Below are 6,000 nucleotides of genomic sequence, written 5' to 3'. Positions count from 1 at the left end.
CATATATATATGTAAGATATGCAGATATAGAGGTTGGAGGAAGAAGAACATCACTGACGGTTACTGTGACAAAACAAAACAAAACAAAACAAAACAAAAAAACTCAAATGATAAAGTAGATGAATTTTCATTCAAAATAGAAACATTCAAAATGAGAAAATAAAAATGAGTTCATTCTTTCTGTTAGCATGAGCATCACACTGATTATTTTATTTATTAGTGTAACGGTATTTCATAAAGAAATCTTACATCCTTGAAACATGGTCTGTAATCAGATTTGAATATACATTGAAATAATTACATGCTTGATATACCATAAATAATTATGAATCCTGACCTTAACAATGATACAAATTAAGGATTTTGCTTGCTGTTGCTAATAGTAACCATTTAAATGCATCTATGTCATTGCAAATTAACATTTTGCTACATGCTGGGACCTTGATTAGATATGGTTTCTCTCAGTCTGTCTTGATGGAGTTGTTCTACCTTGTACGTATAATTAAAACATTAATTAGAGCAAAAACCTCAAACACTGAGGCATTATGTCACATCTGATTGCTAGCCCCCCAGACAGTACTTATTTTTGCTTTCTTATCCAATGAAAAAATAGTTGTGCTTCTGACTGAAGCCAAATGGAGGTTTACCTCCAAGTAAACTGTAATGATATGATTTGAGATATTATTGTCTAAATGAAACGCATTGCATGCAGGGACTTGAATCTAGGATTTCCCCATCTAAGTTCTATGCATTTAGACCAGAATCCCATTCCAATACCAGGAATCCTTTTCAGATGATACCTGTGGCAAAATGGCTAGAAACCATAAAACAGACACTGGTCTTACGACATACAGGTTTCTCAGGATTCTTTTTTTCTCTGCTACTTCATTTACTGTTCAACAACAACAACAACAAAAAGCCTTGGTCTGGCAATAGATATTTTTATTGTTGTTGTTTATTACATGATACATAGCATCTTGAAAGCTATACAGATTATTGTATATTTTTATTTTATATGACACTCATCTGGTTAGACATAAAAGCAATTAGTTCCATATATTCTAAGCACTAGATACTAACAAAGCAAGACATCTAATTAATTTTTAAAGATGAACAAATCTTATGAACTTACAATAGACTCAGGGGCTCTAAATTGCATCCTTCATGAATATTGAGTCGCACTATAAAAAACTCTTTCTCTTATAAAGGAGAAAGAAAACCACATGGTTGAGTGTAGCTTTTTGCTTCCAGATTTTTACTGTAAAATTCAGTTGTTTTGGGTGTTCCAGTTATACTGTCTCAATTCCTGAAAAAAACTTGTTTTCCAAATGAGATAATATTTAGACATCATAAGTCAATTTTTAATGGCCTTTGAAGATGGAAGGATCAAAAATAAAGAGCTGCATATCCAATTTTAGAAAGATTCCCCTGAAGATATATGCTTAAATGAAAGGAAGCACTTAATACACACCAGGATTACAGAAAATTGTAAAATTCGTACAGCTAACAGATTTTGAACAGCTAGCTGTCTTCTACACAAAGTAATAAACCTTGTAATAAACCTTGATGTTAAAGGTATCAATACTTAGAGTTTAATGAAAATAAGAAATTTGTTTTCACAAGTCAATTCACTTCCACAGTTGTCCCCATTCAAAAACTTTCACTTTCACTTTCACTTTTTTTTTTTTTTTTTTTTTTTCCCTTTTATTTAAATCATTGAGGTACTTAAAGAAGACATTTTATTCTTCATCCATTTTCTCTATTTCTTTTAGCTGCTTTAAGAACATTTCAGGAAAAGAGTTCCTTTGCCTCCTTCTTCTTCATATTAAATTCTGTTACTTTGTTGTTGTTGAAGTTACATCTGAAGGCAATCAACATGCAAGTACACTTTTTTTTTTTTTTTTTCTTAAACAATTCACATTTGTATTCTCTATTTCATTGCTTGGAGCCTCCTAAGGACAAATATGCTATAGAATGTTCTCATAAATCAAATTTAAGTGCTCTACAGAGGTAACAGTGATAGCAAAAATGTCATGTATTGGCATTGAGTTAGCAGAGAACAACCCATTTTCATATGAAAGTGATAAAATCTGTATGATAAAACACATAAAAATTGTAACACTTTTACTGCGGAGGACTTGGAGAGAGTCCAATGAAAATGAAAATTCCCCCCAGTGAAGATGTACTTAAGAGATAAAGATTACCATTCAAAACAGGCAGTCTTAAAAATCTACAAATAGTTAAGACAGATAGCATGCACAATAAGCCACCCGTGGTCCATTAAGGTATTTTCCAGTTAATTTAGATGGGAAACCTACAATTTTAAGTTGTCATAGTAAAAGTGAGTGAAAATAAAATTATAACTTTAAAATGATTTAAAATCTTTAAAAAGATTAACCATTTTATAAAGTACTGTTGGGTTCATCACAATGTATTATATGGATCTTTTGGATACCAAAATGACATCAACTACACTGTTAACCCCATGAGGTTTTGGAAAGTAACAAAGAAGATATAACTGAAGTGCACAATCATTCCTGTTTTCCTAATCCATAGTAAATTACAGTGTGCACACACAGAGACAACAAAATATCTCTCAATATCTCTCAACAAAATAACTCACATCTAATTATTTACAAATGGTAGTTTAGAGCTAATAGGGTGAAAACAACAACAACAACAACATCAACAAAACCAATTCCATTACATTGGTTTAGAGAAGTCTTACTTTATCTATGATATAATAATGTGTTGTTCTTTTCAAATAATCTATTTTGACAGTTTTGGTGCTGGAACATCCTTTATGTCAATCTATGTCCATTTATATAAATTAAAGATTAAGCATCTTTTTTGAAATAGCAATTCATTTTGACTTTTTGGTTATATTTTCACTTGTTAAAGCATGAAATTTGTGTTTTGAAGCATGAAAAATATGTATGTATGCGTATCTGATATGGAAGTACACATGTATGCATGCGGCTATGTACGTATATACACTAACAGACTGCATTTTTTTAGTATATCTTCCTCCTTAAAAGTCATAAATCTTTCTACATGATTGTGGATCTGAGGTTTATAGGGAACTATTCCCTCATATGTATATATATGAGGGAATTAGTTAATATATAAAGTTATTAAAGTTTTTTAGAAAAAGGATAAAAGAATTTTCTGTCTCCTAAGCAAGCTGTAGGTCACTGGTGATTTTTCATTATTATTATTATTATTTATTCATTTTTACTTAAATGGTATTTAGAAAAAGATGTTCCACATTTTCTGTATTTTGCCTACTGCACCTTCTGCTTCATTGTGATTTCACACTTCTAGTTATAAGGTAAATATACATAACACTTTTTTTATATATTATTTTTTTAACAGGATTTAAATAATGTCCTATATACCAGAAAGACAAAGCTAAACAAACAATAATTTATTTTGGTTTTATTAGCCCTCGATTCATGTGAGGACATTAGAAATTATATTACATAATAAATACATAGGGATTCTGTTAATAATAGACAAATTTAAGCTCTCCTTTCTTATTTACATCTATAAAAAAAACAATCTCAAGATCAATTCAAACATCAGGTGAACTATTCCACAGGCAGACTTAATGCTATGCTCTTATACTGTGGGTTTATTTATTTTTGTCTTCTTGTTAATAATAAACATAGCTCTTATCATTGCTCAAAACGAAGAGCCTGAACAGTTATTACAGAGCTGAACATGTTTCATACAGGTTGTTGTAAAGGTCTCATAGGAATCTATGCATCAAAATGAAGTTAAGGCTGAAAACACAATAATCTTGGTACATAGAACCTACTGGATTGACTATCTTAACTGTCAAAAAAACCCTTTCAAAATACCAAAAGGAAATTTCCCAGCAAAGTTAGAATGACGTCACAATCATGGAGCACAAATAATAAAGCTTTAAGACAGTCATTACCACTATATATAATTATGCATCTTGTTAAGAAGTGGCTAAGAAAGGTGTTACAAAATCCTGTTCAGATTGCACAGGGAAAAGAAAATTTGGTGGTTTTTTGTTTGTTTTTGTTAGTTTGTTTGTTTATTGTAAAGCATAGACTAGCATCAGATTTAGCTGCCTTGAATTTATCATCTGTGATAATGAACATACTCTTTCATGTCAATGTAGATACTTTCGAAACCATCAGTTTTTCAAGACATTTTTTCAGAATTTTGTATGATATCAGTGTAATTTTACTATACCATTTTCCATAGCTAAAAGAAATCTTTCTTAAAGTAGTTTGTCTTTCAGTAATTCCAAATCTGTATACATTTGGATATATTTTTATTTGGAGTAAGGATATCACAACTTAGTACCTGCTACTAATGCCATTGTTTTAATTAAAAGGTCAGTGAAATGTCACATTTTGTTTTGTCTCAAAAATATAGCAGGCTCTGGGATAACTCTTCAATAGGTTCCTGACAATGTGAAGTGATAGAGAGGTGGCTCTAAGGCAGACTCATGGCAGCACAAGGAGACAGAAGAAGTATTTCAGCACTCAAGTCTCCTCCTCTCTTTGTCAGTCTGCCAAAACCTGTCCTGAAGTTGGCAAAAATCATAATCACTAATGTTCAATACAAGAGGAAATAAAACCCACATCTCCTTACCAGGCCATGCTGGAAAAAAAAAAAATAATAAAAAATAAATAAATAAATAAGAGAGAGAGAGAGAGAGAAAGAGAGTGAGAGAGTGAGAAAGAGAGAGAGAGAGATTTATCTCCAGTGGTACAAGTGAAAACTGTGGCTGGTCTTTCAGAGAGCCATCAATGCTTCTACAGCCATAAATAAACCTGTGTTATCTGCTCACAACTACATACTAAAACAAATTGTGCAGAAGTCAATGAAGCCATGAGAGTGTACAACTACTGAGAGTGACAGAGGCAGAGTGAGGGAAAATAATTTTTCATATTTTCAAACATATTACGTACCTCAAAACTGCACTGTGCTGCCACATGTGTTTAAAACTAAAATAGATAGATAAAAGTTTAGGAATAGTGATGAATACAGTAAAAGGGTTTACAGTAAAGAGACAGTGTATATATATAAAAATAGATTCCAAAAAAAGAATCAGGCAAAGCCATCAGGAGGCCTGCGTGGATGCATAGGGAGGCGGAGACTGGGAGAATGAAGCACTGTAGCAGAATACTAGATCTGAGACCAGCTAAGGAACCTGAAAGGGCACAAATACAAGAGACCTGATGAGGTATGTCTGGGGCTCCTGAAGAAACTGCTGAATGACATTGATAAGCCATCCATCATATTTGAGAAATCCTGGCAGTCTGATAAAGCTCCCACTAACTGTAAGAGAGGAAATATAACCCATTTTTAAAAGAAAATAATAATAATAATAATAATAATAATAAAAATCATCAAAATTATAGAAACACAAGCTTGGAAAGGACTTACATGATCATCTAGTCCAACCGTCCTCCTATCACCAATACTACCACTAAGCTACTAAATTATATCTCGTAACACCTCATCCAGGTGCTTCTTGAATTCCACGAGGGACCATGATTTCACCATCTCCCTGAACAGGCTGTTCCAGTGCCTGACCAGTCATTGAGAGAAAAAGTTTTTCTTGATATCTAAACTAAATCTCCCCAGGTGCAACTTGTGTCCATTTCCTTGAGTCCTATCATTAGTTATCTGAGAGAAGAGGTCAACCCCCTTCTCATCACAACTTTCCTTCAGGAAGTAGTAGAGCACAAAGCGCAAAGTAGTAGAGCACAAAGCCCTAAGCCTCCTCTTCTCAAGAATAAACAATCCCAGCTCCCTCAGCCACTCCTCACAGGACTTGTGCTCTAGACTCCTCACCAGTTTTGTGGCCCTTCTCTGGATGTGCTCCAGGGCCTTGATGTCTTTCCTGTAGTGAGGGCCCCAAAACTGAACACAGTACTAGAAGTGTGGCCTCACCAAAGCTGAGTACAGGGGGACAATCACTTCCCTGCTCCTTCTGCCTATGTTGTTTCTAAT

Source organism: Aythya ferina (genome assembly GCF_964211825.1).
Source record: "Aythya ferina genome assembly, chromosome: Z".
NCBI classification, from domain to species: domain Eukaryota; kingdom Metazoa; phylum Chordata; class Aves; order Anseriformes; family Anatidae; genus Aythya; species Aythya ferina.
The sequence above is the reverse complement of the archived record's forward strand: the minus strand, read 5'-3'. Positions refer to the sequence as shown.